This window comes from Notamacropus eugenii, chromosome 4 (assembly GCF_028372415.1).
Source record: "Notamacropus eugenii isolate mMacEug1 chromosome 4, mMacEug1.pri_v2, whole genome shotgun sequence".
Taxonomy (NCBI): Eukaryota; Metazoa; Chordata; class Mammalia; order Diprotodontia; family Macropodidae; genus Notamacropus; species Notamacropus eugenii.
This window is the reverse complement of record NC_092875.1, coordinates 31854953-31872249: the sequence shown is the minus strand read 5'-3', so window position 1 is coordinate 31872249 and position 17297 is coordinate 31854953.

The window sequence follows — 17297 nt, the reverse complement described above, 5'->3', positions numbered from 1 at the left end:
ATAATGGCATATTCTGAAGAGATAACTTCAGTCTTCATTGACAACAACAATCTTAATGCTGGTCAGTTGGCAACCTGATTCTGGACAGATAGAGGGCAATGGTAAGGCAGGAAGCAACATTGCCATGTACAACATGCATACACACACACACACACACACACACACACACACACACACATATATATATATAAGAATTTTTCTATTTCTCAGAGATACAGACCCAAGTGTGAATGACACTACAAAAAAAAAAAAAAGAAAATCTGGAGTTTCCCCATCTGCCCCAAAAATAAGTTTCTATTTTATAAATCTTGCCATCAGAAAAGGAAAAAAACCCTCAGCTTTCTAATTCTTCCCAGAGAAGTAGTAACCTCCAGGTTTCTCTTTGTTCTTGCCAGTTTCTTTCCATACAATCTAAGAGTCACAGCCTGGATTATTTGGTGTATGAATTTCTTAGGAGGTCCAATGTGAGCTCTCAGGTCTTTCTTTTAAGGGGAGTAGGAGAATACCTTCTCCAATCAGTCTTTCCAGCCTGAGCTCCTGTCATAATCCAATTCCTTTCCTCCTTATAGATCCTGGAGATCCAGAGAGTTCAAAACAGTACAAATGTTTGGTCAAGGGAGTCTCCCACAATTCTAAGCTGAGATCAGACTTTGTCCTTCCTCATGCAAGGTACTGAGTCCTTGGAGGTTCCTTTCTCGGTGACTTTTCATGTGCTCCAGAAACATCTAATCCACTGAGGAACATGAATCCTCATATTCCTCTCCACTGAGGAATATGAATCCTCATATTGTAGGTTAAACAAACATAGAAAAAACAAACACCAAAGACTTGAGTTTATCAACTCAGAAATCTAAACAGTCATGGTATAGTACAATTCTAGTCAATCACAATGAGAGAATTGTGATTGGGAAAATCAAATGGGAATCGAATGGGAGAATGATCTAGGATCACTTTGGCCAACTATGCATTAACATATTCCCAGAACCCTGGGAAAGAGGCATATGTATTTACCAACTGCACTCTTAGAGACAAATGTAAGTCATCAAGTCCTGGAATATCCTAGTCTCTGATGGATGAATGTTGGAGGTCACCCAGTAAAAACAAAGGGCTATGTTCATCTTGGAAATTAAATCTCACAGAAGGGCTGGTCTAAAAGTGATCAATGAGATCTATGACCAGGAGAAGTAATCACAAATACTTCCTTGCAATGCTGTGTACCAATGTTGGAAAAAAAGAACTTGAACTTGGGGCTTACATCTCCCTTAATGATATTAACTATAGCTGATATCAAGGGCAAGGAGTCATAAATTCGTCCCATTAAATGGCCTAAAGGGTATAAATTTTCATTTTCTGTCAGAAAGAGAAGAGTGAACTATGATACCGAATCTAATGTATTGCCTGAAAATATTTCATGGGGGACCACTTTTTGCTTTGCATAACAAAGTGTTGAGAATTCCAAATCTCCTTGGAACAAACAGGAACTAGTCAATATGACCAAGAAGGACTTTATGATGTTAGACCATGAGCAAAACGGTTTGAGGGACTTATGAAGGGACAAGCTCTATATGAATTTAACAGGGCGAAACAGCAGCCAAGACATAGTTTGAAGTTTATTCTGCAATTTGATAGTCTCCCAAGGTCAACCATTTGAATGCAGAAACCTCATCCTCAATTTCAATAGTATTTACTAAGAATATTATTTCTGCATAGCAAGTGCAAAGGACCTGGGAACTTGTTATTCTGAAGATGCATGGCAACTCCAACCAGGATTCATCATGGTTCTAGATCAAGATTATCTTGACATTGGTAAGCATTAGAACTCATAACACTCAAAAAAGGGAGAGACAGACACTCCTCCTGAACGCTTTGAGACCCTGCACTGAATCCCAACGCTGACTTTGGCATCAGCAATCCAAGCACTAAACCTTATACCAAAGGCCTAGGGGCTACTTTCTTCCTCTACCTCCATAGTAACATCAGCATTGAATTTCCAACCTGATAAATTCTTGAATAGGTCAAGGCATGCTCTTGGGTGAACTTAGGGTAAACTACCCACTATCTTGGTTAATTTCTTTGCTTCCTTGATATTTCCAATATTTGGGTTGTGTCATGAGGGACATTTTTGCTGGCTTCTGATAGTCTAAAATGTCACCTTCATTCCTATGTTTATTTTTGGGTGTCTCATTTAAGAAGCAATGTTATACACGTCAAAAAAAACATGGTAACCAAAACTATAGCATCAAATATAATGGAAAGAAAGCATCAAAGGATTTAGAACTGAAAAATGAAATGATAAATCCTTCATTAGATCTTCTGTAAATTCCTGTGTTTTTAGGCTTTCCTTATCCTAGCTTGTATCAAATCTCAACTGTACACTTGAGGTATGTGTGGGGAATCTCAGGCCATTAAATTCAGCTAATTCCTGCCCCAAAAAAGAATCTTTGCTTCATCCCAGGGAATAGCAGGTCACCCACTGTGGGAGGCAAGAACGTTCCATCTTCAAATCTTCAATTTTTTTCTCCCAGGCTGGTTGGGATAGAGGATGAAGGCACCGTCACGATCTGTGTTTGAGTGCGGCCACTCATCAGTAGAGAACAAGACCTTGGTGATGCTACGCAGTTTCCCTGGAAGATTGAAGATAGACCGATTTCTCAAACTGATGGGACAAAATCCTTTGGTTTTGATCATGTGTTTCATACCAATGAAACTACAGAAAAGGTCTATGAAGAAATGGCAGTACCCCTTATATGTTCTGTGCCATACAGGGGTATAATGATATAATATATGTCTATGAACAGACTGCTTCAGGAAGAACCTATACAATGATGGGTTCAAGCAGATGGCTTGTAATACCTAAGGCAATTAATGATATTTTCATAAAGATTAAGGAAGTTACCTAGCTAAATTAGTAACAGATTAAGGATGTAGATAGCATTAAGATTATAATAAACATCACCCTTTACTGAACAGAAAAATCATCAATTTAATTAATTTGTTATAGTTCTTATGTTAGTGCTGACCCAAAGCAAAAAGAACATGGATTCACATTTTTCTTTTCTTCCCTTTCCCTTCCTATTTATCTACTTTACTACAGCCCCTTAAAAAAGTCTTTATAAACTCCTACATTTTCAGTCAAAAATAAGCAGGAACTTCTCATTTCCATCTGGTGACCATTAATCAGCTATAAAAGAGCTAAATGTAAGATAAAAAAAGCAGACTCTGAAGATGAGGAAACTGAGGCAAGCAGGGTGAAGTGACTTACCCAGGGTCACTCATCTAGTAAGTGTCTGAGGCCCAATTGGAACACTGCTCTATCTGCTGCACCAGCTACCTGACAACTGTACAAAAAGTAAAAAAGATTGTACTGTTACTGAAAGAAGGTCAGGTTTAGTGAACACAATTTGTACAAGAATGAGAAGTAATTTAATAGGAGATAAGACATCAGATTTCACGACAATAAGATTTATCAAGAAAAGAGTTGACTTATTGTGATGGGACTCCATTTGTCCAATCTTGATTGAATTGCAGGAATGGGTTGACTACAGATACAGGAGTTCAGCAAAAATCAAGAAAAGCATTCTGTGAGAATCAATTGGCTGTGTGGAACTTAATAAAAAATATTATATATCTTAAAAAAATTCTGTTTTCCACAATCCTAGGTGATAAGGGTTATGACCTAGCATGGACAGGGTAGAGGTCAGAAACTAATGCGCAGGCCCAAGCAGCTGTGTGAGGAAGGGCATATCAGAGAGGGGAACATGGAGTCACATGGTCAGAGGATGGTATTGTGGGAGATCCAAAGATAGGAAAACAGTATAAGAAACCCCATCTTTCCACACGTGCTGTAGTCACCCTGTAACCTCACTGGGAAGGCTACCCGTTCCATTCATGGGGAATGGACGTAAAGATCAATAAAAGCTTTTCTGATTTCACAACAGGTATTGTTCTTTGCTTAAGGTGAGCATGGTTTCTCACTGTTGGGGGCTTGTTAGATGGGCTCACTTCTAACACCCACCCTGCACTTGAAAGCTTCCAGTGAGTTTAAGTCCAAATACCAGATGGAACCCATTTCACTTCTGGATAGAACTGAATGAAAATAACCTTTTTTCCATTTTATTCCTGACCAGAAGCATCCAATTTGCAAGGATCTCCTCATGAATTTATATGTTCATGTGAAAAATAAGTCTCAGAAGATCTTGAATAGTTCTCTCCTTTTGTAGGAAGAACGTCAGGTGCTTGGTAAGGGAGCCTATGTCAAATTTTCTAGAAAGATCAACTATTCTTTGCTGCTTTTTCAGACTGGTAGAGTTAATCCTGGGTCAAAGATGAGAAGGTAGGGAAATGCATTCCAAGCAGTCTATCCTAGCTACTCATAAGAACAGGTATATTCCTGAGAGCCTATAAAGTACTTAATTAATACTGTTAAGTTTTATCATCAAATTTCTCATTGCCATGAGCAGTTGAGCAAACTAATTTGGAATTCTTGACATCAGGGGAACGATTTGGGCAGGGTGAATAGCAAATGGCAGAAATGAAGAAAAAAAAACACAAAATTTCCAGTTTCCCCTTGTTTTTCTTGCAGTGTTGGAATGACTTAGGATGTGTATCCCCTTGTAAATTTTTCATGGGTTGGCAACAACTGAGGGCAAGAGGTTGCATTTCAGCATCTAGCCCAAACCCCACAGACTCTTTCCATGCTCATTGCACTCTTACTCTCTGCCTCCCCGCTTTTCCCAACTGCTGAAGGACATATGGGGTTGACTCAGAAGACATCAGAGACCTACCATCTTGTCTCACAGTCACATTCTTTAGAAACTTCAAATGCAACTCAGCCCCTGATCCAACCAATGTAGAAATGTCATCTACAAAAACACTCAGAGCTACAGTGGAAAAGCCCTTCTGAAATCCTGCTCACTACTCTCATTGCAGCCAAACTCTAGTGAGTGGAGTCCTGATCCATCTGTCACATCTCAAAAGGGCAGTACCCTGGAGTGCCTTGGCATAGGCACCTCCTGGTGCTTCAGTACAACTCCAGGAAGCAGAACTCCAGACAGGTTAACATCCTTCAGCAGCCAAACCTTCTGGTGCCTCAGAGCAGCTGTCCTCCAGGGACCATACCCCTCTCGTACCCCCAAAGAGCTTCAGTGTTGCTGACTCCAGTTCAGCACTAGGTAAGCTGCCAGACTCTTATAGCCTCCAGTTGCCATCACCTGAGGACTCAGCACAAGAAGCTTGGGTCAGTGCCCCCTGTGCTCTAGCAGGGGAGCTTAACTTTAAAAAACAGGAAATAGGCAAATATGAGCCAAAAGCAAAAGTGGACAATGACCACAGATTCTTACTATGGGGACAGGAAAGATCAAGTCACAAATTCAGAAGAGGCCAATATTGCTAATAAACCCACATCCAAAACCTCAAATGGAATATGAACTGGTCTCAAGCCCAAAAAGTCTTCTTAGAAGAGCTCACTAGGGATTTTAAAAGTCAAACAAAAAGTAGAAGAAAAATTGGGGAAAAGACATGAGACATATGCAAGAGAGAATCAATAGCCTGGAAAAGGACAAAAATTGACTGTATAAAACAAGTCCTTAAAAGTAGAATTGGCCAAATGGAAAAGAAGGTGCAAAAACTCACCGAAGAACTCCTTAAAAAAGTAAAATGGGCCAAATGGAAAAGGAGTTACAAAAGCTCATTGAAAACAGTTCATTAAAAATTAGAATTGGGCAAGTGGAAACTAAGGACTCAGACATCAAGAATCAAACAAAATAATGAAAAAATAGAAGAAAACAAAATACCTCATTGGAAAAACAACTGACCTGGAAAATAGGTTTGGGAGAGATAATTTAAGAATTATTGGTTTACCTGAAAGTCATGATTGAAAAAAGAGTCTGGACAGCATCTTTCAAGAAATCATCAAGAAAATTGCCCTGAGGTTCTAGAACCAGAGGGTAAAATAGTCATTGAAGGATTCCACTAAATCACCTCCCAAAAGAGATACCTACATGAAAACGTCAAGGAATATTGTATTCAAATTCCAGAATTATCAGATCAAGGAGAAAATATTGCAGGCAGTTAGAAAGAAACAATTTAAATATCATAGAGCCACAGTCAGGATTATATAGGACCTTGCAGCTTCTACATTAAAAGATTGGAGGAGGAATATAATATTCTGTAAAGCAAAGGAGCTAGGATTACAACGAGTTATCAACTACTCAGTGAAACTGAGCATAATCTTTCAGGGAAAGAGATGGACATTTAATGTAATAGAGGACTTCCAAACCTTCTTGATGAAAAGACTAGAGTTCAATAGAAAGTTTAATCTTCAAATATAAGACTTGAGAGGCATAAAACGATAAACAACAAAAAAGCAAACATGTTATTCACTAAAGGCAAACTGTTTACATCTCTACAAGGGAAAATAATACATGTAACTCTTGAGAATTGTATTTTTATCACATTTAGAAGGGGTATACATGGACAGAGCGTGTGGGTATAAGTTAGTTTTGATGTGATGATAAAAAAAAAGGGGGTGAAAAGGAATTGTACCAGGAGAAGAGGAAAGGCGGACATGGAAAGGGGTAAATTACACCACACGAAATGGCACAAAGACCTATTCCAGTAGAAGAAAAGGAGGCAGGCATGTATTACTGTCACAGGATTTGGTTCAGGAAGAATATTGTAACACAGTCGAGTACAGAAATCTAACTTCCCCTATAGGAAGTAGGAGGGGAAAGGGGGAAGAAAAGAGAGGGGGTAGATAGAAGGAAGGGCAGATTGAGGGAGGCAGTGATCAGAAGCAAAACACAAGTGAGGAGGAAAAGGGAGAAAGGAGAAAAGCATAAACGGGGACTGGAGAGTAGAAAATAGGATGGAGAGAGATAGTAAATATAACTGAGAATTGTGAATGGGATGAACTCTCATAAAACAGAAGCACATAGAGTGGATTAAAAACCATAATCCTACAATATGTTGTTTACAAGAAACACATTTGAAGGAGAGGGATACTCACAGAGTCAAGGTAAAAGGCTGGAGTAGACCATATAGTGCTTCAATTGAAGCAAGAAACAAAAAACAGGGGGCAGAAATCCTTATGTCAGACAAAGCAAAAGCAAAATTAGATCTAATTAAAAGAGATCAGGAAGGAAATTTCATCCTGCTAAAAGGTACTGTAGACAATGAATATCATTATTAATCATATATGTACCAAGTGGTATAGCATCCAGATTCTTAGAGGAAAAGTTAAGGGAGTTATAGGAAGAAATAGAAAACAAAACTATACTAGTGGGGGACTTCATCCTCCCCCCTCAGAACTAGATAAATCTAACCATAAGAAAGAAGGTAAGGCGATGAATAGAATTTTAGAAAAGCTAGATATGGTAGACTTCTGGAGAAAACTGAATGGGGATAGAAAGGAATATACCTTTCTCAGTGGTTTATGGCACCAACACAAAAACTGACCATGTATTTGGGCACAAAAACCTCACAATCCAATACAGAAAGGCAGAAATATTAAATACATCCTTTTCAGATCATGAAGCAATAAAGTTACAGGTAATAAGTGGTCATCAAAAGATAGACTAAAAATAAAAACTAAATAATCCAATCCTAAAAAAAATGAGTGGGGGTCAAACAAGAATCATAGAAACACTCTAACTTCATTTAAGAGAATGACAACAATGAGACAACACACCGAAATTTAGGAGATGCGTGAAATTGGTTTTCAAGGGAAGTTTTGTATCTCTAAAGGCTTTCATGAATAGAGAAAGAAGAGATCAATGAATTGGGCATACAACTAAAAAAGCTAGAAAAAGAACACATTAAAAATACCCAACTAGATACCAAATTAGAAATAAAGGAGAGATTAATAAAATTGAAGTAAAAATTATTGAATAAAACTAAGGAGCTGGTTTTATGAAAAATACAAGAAAACAGATTAATCTTTGGTTAATTTGATTTAAAAAAGAACCAAATTACCAGCATAAAAAATGAAATAGGTGAATGCACCACCAATGAAGAGGAAAGTGAAACAATAATTAGGAGCTATTTTGCCCAACTGTATGCCAATAAATTTACAATTTTAGTGAAATGGATGAATATTTACACAAATATAAATTGCCCAGATTAACAGAAGAGGAAATAAAATACTTAACCCCATTTCAATAAACAAATTGAACAAGCCTTCAATGAACTCCTTAAGAAAAAACCTCCAAGACTAGAAGAATTTGCAAGTGAATTCTACCAAATATTTAAAGAATAATTCTTCCAATACTATACAAATTCTTTGGGAAAATAGGCAAAGAAGGAATCCTACCAAATTCTTTTTAAGATACAAATGTGGTGCTGATTTTCATATTAATGAATATGTGTCATGAGTATACTCATAATTTCATTTTCTCAAGAGTTGTCTCTCTGGCTTGAGTGTCAGAACTCACAATGCAGCTTAAACTGATCAAAATTCTGACAACACACTCACAATCACTGGACCTTAAGTGAAGTGAATCAAAGATGGTAGAACCTGTTCCCTTCACGGAACTCTGGGTCTGTACCCTAGGGGAGGTGGTCACAACTCCCAAAGACTTGACTCCAAAATTGTTGTATTTGGGGATTTGTGGGTTTCTCATGGGAAATGATTCATCATTTGTTTGTAATCCACCTTCCCTCCCTCCTTCCCCACTTATGAAAGTATATAACCTGTGTTTTTACTTCAGCTATGAAAACATTCCTCACTTTGAAACCGATTAATTAAACTACTTGATACTGGCACTTCCTTTCCCTAGGCCTGCTTTGTGCAGCTCCAAGCATTCCCAGGTTAGAGACCGGTTCAGTAAAAATCCTGTTAACATAGGTAACTTAGCAACCAGAGAAGCTAATACTGGAAAAGTTTGGCCTCAATTCTCTGCTTCTGATTTTTAAGGAATCTTGGAGCAGGAGGGAAATCTTTTCACAGTCCCCAAGGGATATATTTCTCACTTTCTTGCACTAAGAAGGGAAATCATTATCAACTTGACTTCCAATCTTAACACACCACTGAATTCTTCTGAGATATTTCTCGATTATAATTGTGAAATCATACTGTCCTATAATTTGTTCTTTGACCTTCTTGTACAGAGTTTTCCTCTTACCTACTTTTCTTGGCCCCTTTAACCGATTTTTTCTCAGTTCTTTATTAAGATGAGAAAACAACAGGTACCATGACTATTTACCCAGTATATCCCATTATGGAAAGTTGCTTGCTTTGACAGTGGGGGCCATACTTCTCTCTCTGACAGCAATATGTCCTTGCTGACAGAGGGAGGAGCCTCCCACGAGTCTCCTGTCCGAGATTTCATAATATATAAGCTAAATTGCTTGACACTTTGGATACATTTTAGAGGTATAAATTTTGACCTGTTTGAATTGAGAAATGCACCTTTATGAAATGAGCTGTCAAATTATCTAGAAGCTTTCATTAAACTTCATTTCTGGCAGGGAAAAAAAATCAGTCCTCAGTTTCTTCCACCTGGTTAGCCATGAACTTGAAGCTCTAGGTTACTGGTGAGTTGAGGTATAGTCTCTCTTCCCACAAATGAGTAAAGAGAGCTCAGACACTTGGCATCCATATTTGGTGCCCAATATAGACTAACTAGCCTTCAAGGTTTCAGCTGTAGAATTCTTGTGGTGGGTCTTCCTGGTTTAAGTTCTTGTCAATATATAGTGGTAGGGGAACTGCAGAGCCCATTAGTGCCTAGAGAGGTTACAGACCCCAGTCTTTTTATACTGCATGGAAAACCAAGTACAAGAGAGATTCATGCTAACTCTCCAACATATTTTCCTTTTTCTCCCCCTTACAACATTCATAGAGCCTAGTTTATTTTTACTGTATATAACATCAGAATTAAAAAGGCATCATTACCATTTGCTCAAGGATCTGGGTTTTTTGTTGTAAGGTAAAAATTAGTTCTGTCCCAAACAATGGACACTATGTTCTAGGGCCCAAGTATCACAGGAACAACAGCTAGAAGTGATTATCCTACGTTCTGAGCTATTCAGTCAGGATACAGTTCAAGTGCACTGAGAAGAGGAGTGTGTGTGCCTGTGAGTGCATGCATAGTCAATACCAGGAGTTGTCATTCCCCTGACTATAAACCCCCAGGATCAAAAGTGCCCCATTATCAATGGTTTGCTAATTCAACAACCTTCTCCAAAATGTACAATTCATTTCCAGGAAGTTCAGGTCTTTGTGGTTTAGCCCTTCTTGTTTTCATGGAAAGAAATAAAAGGCACCATATTTCCATGTTCTTTCTCCCCCATCATCACATATGATACATAACAATCCCATTGGTTGTCTACCCTGGACAACTCCAATTCTAAGTTCGTTGGATCCTGGCAGCCACGGCCATGTCTGTTCCACAGCGATAGACTACCATTACCCACTTTTCCTAAGTAACTGAACAGATAATTTGTCACCATTGGCAGAGCACTTTATGTTCTCTGCTGGTTTCTAGGATAAGTATTGAATTGACATCAAAGAAGACTATCATACTCCTTGTCTTTCTAAAATTAAGGAATAAAATCTGCCTCCTTCCCACCCTCTTCCTTTTAGTACCTGTTCCCCTCTATCCTGTGTACAACACAAATTAAATTGCTTCAATTATCTATGGATCCTTGATCTGCCTCAATCACATATTCTCTTCAAATCACTTGGACTCTCCCCCAGGACATTTGGGACACATCCCTTTTGAATACGCTGACTTTTTTTTTAAACTGTTAGAATACAGAATTATTGAAGATGGTAGCATAAAGCAGGAAATTACTTGACTCTCAAATTTCCCTCTAAATTACTTAACAATCCAAATTTAATTTCAGAGTGTCAAACAATAAAAAAAATGGGGTAAAACAGTCATCCAGTCTAATATAATTTGGGAAAATATTAGGAAAAATCTAACCTATCCAGGTGGCAGTCTAATTAGGAGCAAAGTGGAGATTCCATGGGGTCAAACAGAAAGCTTTTGAAGTAGCTGTGTTAGTGGCAGCCAAGTCTTCAGAAACTTTTGCCCAATGAACAGTGTGGGAGTGTGTAATGAGTTAAAAAATCTTCCCTGTCCATTGAGAAGCTTCAGGTGGGGTTACTGAGGGATGCTTGATTAGGGGAGGCTTGTTTCCTATGAAGGCCCATACCTTTTGCTGATTGCTAATGGTGTACAAAAAGGCCCCTTTCCCTTTTTATCTCTTTGGAACAGAAATGGAGTAGTGGTATTACGGTTTGAAGGGTATGCATAGTTTTATAGACTCTTGGAAATAGTTCCAAATTGCAGCTTCTGCATTGAAAAACTGAAAGGCATAGAATATGATGTTGTGAAGAGCCAATAATAACCTACCCACCAAAGCTGAGTGTAATTCTGCAAGGGGAAGAAACTGGATCTTTAATTAAAAAACTTTAAGGTATTTTTGAGGAAGACCAGAAGTGAACAGAAAATCTGACTTGCAAATATAAGAATCAGGACTAACATAAGGTAAACAGGAAAGACTAATTATAAGCAGATCAATGGAAACTTGACGCTGACCTTAGACTAAGAGACCCTCTTACTCAGCTAAGGATGAAGGAGGGGCTTAAGAGGGTAAAGGGACTCTTGCTCAGCCATAATTGTCCTGACTATTGATGCTCCATCACAGAAAGGGGAACTCTCAGACTCCTTTTAAACCAACAACCATTTATGGTTTGCCAGCACTTCCTGGAAATGAGATAATTCTTGGGGACCATGATTCTCTATCAGCTCCCTGTGAATGGACCTTATCATCAGGCCTCTTGAAAATAAGGTAGCCTCAATACACTGTGTCCCTTGAGATCTTTCTTCTCAATCTCACCCATGAGAGTTCCTACATATAAGAGAGTCAAGGCTTTGCTGCCAAGCAGGAAAATGGGCCCTTGTCAAGTAAGGACAGACTGACCACAATAGAGGAAGCCAAAGAAACTCAGATTTTTCAGATTAATCCTGTCAGATACCACATGACTATTGACGGAGAAGCTGAAAAACCTTGTGTTTGGACAACATTATGATGGAGGTGCCATGGTGCATCAGGCATCCCATGACTGATTTTCCTTGGGGCCTCATTCCAGAAAAGTCAAGAGAGCCCTACATTCTATTTTTGTGACATTTTTTCAGAAAAAAAGGAATAGTATTCCTTCCCCAACTCATTCTAAGGCCCACTTGAGGTTTTGCCTTTCTCTCCATCAGACCCAAGAACCAACCAGTGTCACACTTTTTCTTCCTTTACAAAGTTTCAGAGTGGAGCCTCTATACTTTCAACTTTTTCCTTCTCTGGTGGATGAGTTTCTTGGAGTCAGTTCACCCAACCTGAGCTTAGCTCCTTCTTCTAGGAAGCTCTTGCTTCCCAGGAAGCAGTATCTCCAGTCTCTGAAGGTACAAAGATGTTCATCATCAACCTTAAGCTCATTTCACTCATTCCTCTGTGATTAAGTTCTCATTCTGCCTTTCTGAATGCAGGATTACCTATGAATCCCTGAGGGTCATGAACCAAAACCATCAATTTCAGTCGCTTTATCAATCCACTTGGACCTATCAACTGGACCCACAGTTGAACAAAAAGAGGAGAGAGGAATGAAATCTATGATATTGTATAGAGTATATACTGTAATGTGCTAAGGAAATAAGAAAACAAATAAACTTTAGGAACTCCAGATGGACTCTGATCTGTTTCCACAGAATGAAGTAACTAACATTGACATTGATGAGATCATTGAGCTAGCAAAATGTTGAGAGAGAGGAAAATCATTATAAATTTAATTGGGGTAAAGAATATATGTTGTGATTATGTCAGAATCAAAACGGCAGTTGTAGAGTTGGCTGATTTGGTCCTAGTATTTGACTTTTCATTGACCTAACCACACTAACCCTTGAGAAATGTCTTCAAGGGATTCCTTTAAGAAATTGATGAAAGGATGGTGATGGAAGAGATGTGATGCTACTACTCTCCTTAGAAGGGATGCCACTACTATGGACTCTCCTTCTCCCAACCATCCCAGCCTGCATTTAGATAGTAGGTACCATTGGTGGGAGAAAATGGGCATGGATAGTCATGATACTGTTACCACTGACATTGTAGCCCAAGACATTGGCATTGCAGACAGAAACCCACAGGATTTGAACCTATGTTCTGATTCCACAGTTAGCCTGTGATTGTACTGAGCTATATCTGTACTATCATATGAGTAGAAGATAAGTCAGGAACAAAATTTTAGAGTCCCTGGACAAGGAGGACATGTGAAACCTAGACCAAGCTATTGGTATTGGAATCATTCTCGGAGATATTTTTCTCATCTTTTTAGTTACCTGCAGTGCCCTACATGGGGTTCAGATATTCCAAGTCATATTTGGATCCTTCAGACTTAAGATATGGGAATTGAATCTCCTCAGAGATCACAGTGATATAAATTGGAGGTACCTTTATATTGTCATTTAACCATTTTACCCAAGCAAAACAGGTCTCTTGATCCTTTGAGGTTTGGGTTCTCAAACTACCCATTGTAGGTTAGCCCAACTAATTCCCAAGATAACCATTCTCTCAACAGGAAGTTACGAAGCTATTTCAAGTTCTGGTTTCATAGTGATTCATTATAGTCAGGTGGGCCCACATTTCTTGACGTAAGAGAGCTGAGAGCTTCAGGTAACTATGTCTCCACCCACCACCGCCCAGAGTCCTAGCTTCCCAACTCTCAAATAAAAAGATACTATGACCTTTAGCTGTTCCTGATTTTTCAATAACAAGAAAACAGGGACATATTCTTCTCCCCAGTTATGGGGTGAAGTAGCAGCAGTCATCGTTCCCCCCGAACCCTCTGCATAGAACTATGGGTGGTATCATTGAGTATTTCCTACTAATATCCAGACTCCATGAGAAACCATCCTACTTCCATAATTTTCTTGGGGAATATCTGAAATTTCCTGTGTCCATTCAAAGTCCAGCAAATACATCCATAAATGTCATTCTGGGATGCTAGATCCATAGGGAAAAGATCTAGAGATTATCATAGGACCTTAGAGGCCAGAATTTACTCCCATGCTCATTTTACAAATGAGGAAACTAAGCCCAAGAAAGGTTAATCACTTGCTACAGTTTGAGTAGGTAGAAAGTGTTTGAGGTAGCATTTGATCTATTGCTTCCTAAGTGTCAGAGACAGTATTGGCAGCTAGATTCTTCCATCTACCAACATTCTTCTCTAGGTTCTTTGGTTCCCCCAGATGCATTCTTCTCCTGCATTAGGTATTTTAAAATCCCTGAAACTTGCCATTCACATAAGTTCTCTGGTATAAAATCTGACAGCTTCATTACTGTGTTTCCTTGTGCTGGGTGTAAAATTTAGAATCTTCCATCTACATGTTACACAATGGAGTTACAAACCCATGTCCTTAACATTGTAAAGGACGACATGTTAGTCCATTTCTTCTGCTTCCATACTTTTTAAACTAAGTCACCCAGCTCTCTGTACCCAAAGTCCACATCTCTAAACAAATCGACCTAACAGGCAATTATATACCTAGAAGTTAATTTTATCCAAATGTGCATAATGCCAGCATTGAGGATATAGCCCAATTTCCATGCAAGTTTAGGAAACAAGAGGATAGTACAAAAACTGTCACCGGGATTTGAGGCAAACTGCTCTACCTTCTTTTCTTAGCATCTTCCACATATGATGGAAGGGAGGAGATAGTTCTGATGTTTTCCTTGGTAAAAGGAAGCCATTGGATAGAATTTCAGGTGCCACTATTTAGGAGTGAAGTAGGAAATGCCCAAAAGAGGCTGATGGTCTGTTTTAGGACCTAAGGATCTTTTTTTATTAAGAAAGCTAGAAGGAATCTTGACTCTGGAGTCAAGACCTGGGTTCAAATGCCAACTCTTACTTATTGGGGACATTGTTTGATATCCCTGGGCCACAGTTTTCTCATCTTCAAGATGAAGGTATTGAGTTAAATGACCCAAGATTCCTTCTGCCTTTAGAACCGTGAGCTTAAGTATATGTGATCTTAGACTTCAAACTGTTCTCTCTCCAGGGTAATGCTTTAGAGCCCCAGTGCCCTGAGGATAGGAGCTGAAGTTCCAGAAACACAGGCAGCCACTGACCCCGTCAATGGTGGCCCTATAAGGAAAGAGATCCTCAGCATCCGTCAATCTTAATTCTCCATAGTATAGAGATATGATCAGTTAAGGTTCTCTTTGCTTTGTCTCTCTGGTCTCCAAGAGATCAACGATACCATCTTTCCCTGCCCTCATCATCAGGCCCGGGTAAAAACAAATAAAAACCCTTCCTTCTTGTCATCCTTAAGCCATCATGGACAGCTCTACTTTTAAATGTCTTGGACCCTGGATTTCCCCCCTTTATCCTCAAGACCAGATCCCTTCCATCAGGCTCTGTGAATGTCTATTTCTATTCTACCTGCCAATAGAGCTTAGATTCTTCACTCAACATCTGGTGATAGAGGAATGGATTCCAATCAGCACAAAGTCATATCATACTGAGAAAAATGATAAAAGCAATTTGAGTGTTATTATTTCCCTTCTCACTCTAATTCAAACAATGATTCTGGATAAATATTGTAAAGGGCTATCTAAATGCTAAACACAAGGTTTCAAATTTGATTCTAAAAGCAATAGGGAAAACTTATTGACTAAAGAAATGACAGAAAGATCTACTCTTAAGGAAATCACTTTAGCAGCAGTAGATTATAATAGGGATGAGACTCAAGAAACAAGGAGACTAATTAGGCAGCTATTCTACTACTCTAGGGAAGAGGGCTTGAGTAACTTCTTTATTTTATGGAAGGGAAGATTGACGCATGTAGATCTGGCCCTTGGTCAATACCACATCAATAGTAAGCAGCAAAAACTGTTTTATTCCCCCCTGGAAAACTTTTTATGGTAGGTTGAGTGGGATAGCTGGACACAGTTTAGATGATTCCCATTTTGTTGGCAACATCTAAAGCATCATAGTCTAGAGCAAGTTGGATGTAGACCTTCTCTTCATCAGTCCAGATCAGTGTATTGACCTTGGCCACATCGATGTCATACAATTTCTTTACCACCTGATTGATGTGATGCTTGTTGACCTTGACATTCACAAGAAACTCTAGGGTGTTGTGCTCAGTCTTCTTCATAGTGGCCAAGCGAAACTTAACAATGGCATAGTGATCAAGCTTGTTTCTTCTAGAGTATTTGGGCTGCCTTTGAAGTCTTAGTGTATTGGGGCTCCAGAAGGTGAGGGATGTTCAGATTTCTTTTTGTGGCTACAGACATCTTTCAACACCACCTTCTTGGCCTTCAAGGCCTTAGACTTGGCTTCTGTCTTGGGGGGCACAAGGGCTTCCTTCTTTGCCTTTGGCACCATCTTGGAAGAAAGGGTCCAAAACTGCTTTTTAAGGCTATTGCCTTCTGATTCCAAATCTAGTGTTTTCTGTGGCACCATGCTGCTTTTCAGAGAGACTGATTTACCTAACAGTGTAGTTAAATAGCAGAACTAATTACAATACCATGTTCCTGACTCCTAGTCTAAAGATCACCCTGGCTAGACAGAATCACATCTAACAATGTTTGTGTCAGGGGCAAGTTGGGATAACTTGCCCTTTAGTTTTGGTATGGGTAAAGATTCATCACAAAATACCAAGAGGCTATTGTCTGAATGGGAAGGGAAGGAGAAGGGTGGGAAGGAACTTGCTGCAGCTGGGAGAGGGGTAGTAGAGGAAGCCACTAGATGATAGTTTCTCATTTCTTGTTGATTACTTTTGCTGAGTAGTATCCATTCTAGAGCTAGTGGTACTAATGCCTTTTAGATTTTGAAGCCCTGTGACAAAGGTCTGCTTACCCTGTCCTAATAAGAACTTTGCTGCCTCCTTCTACATCAGAACATCTAAAACTTCCAAACCCGAGTCTTCATAGAGCATTTTGTGTCTTTGTGACCACGACATTCTGCCTTGAATCTATTTATTTCTCTACATCAGTCTTCTTCCTTACTGGGTTGTAAGCTGCTGAGGGCAGAGACCAAGTTGGGCATTTTCCAAATGCTTGACTCACTATGTAGCCCATAATGTGTTCCTGCTTTAGCATCATTAAACATAAGCATCTCACTCCCAGGAACTCCTCTTAGAATGGTTCTCAGAAGTGGCTTGGGACTCAGTAGAGCAGAACCATCAGAAACACTATGTGCTACATCAGAGGTGGGGAACGTGTGGTCCTGTAAGTCCTCAAATTCAGTGCTTTGACCAAATCCAAACTTCACAGAATAAACCCTTTTTACTAAGATATCTAGT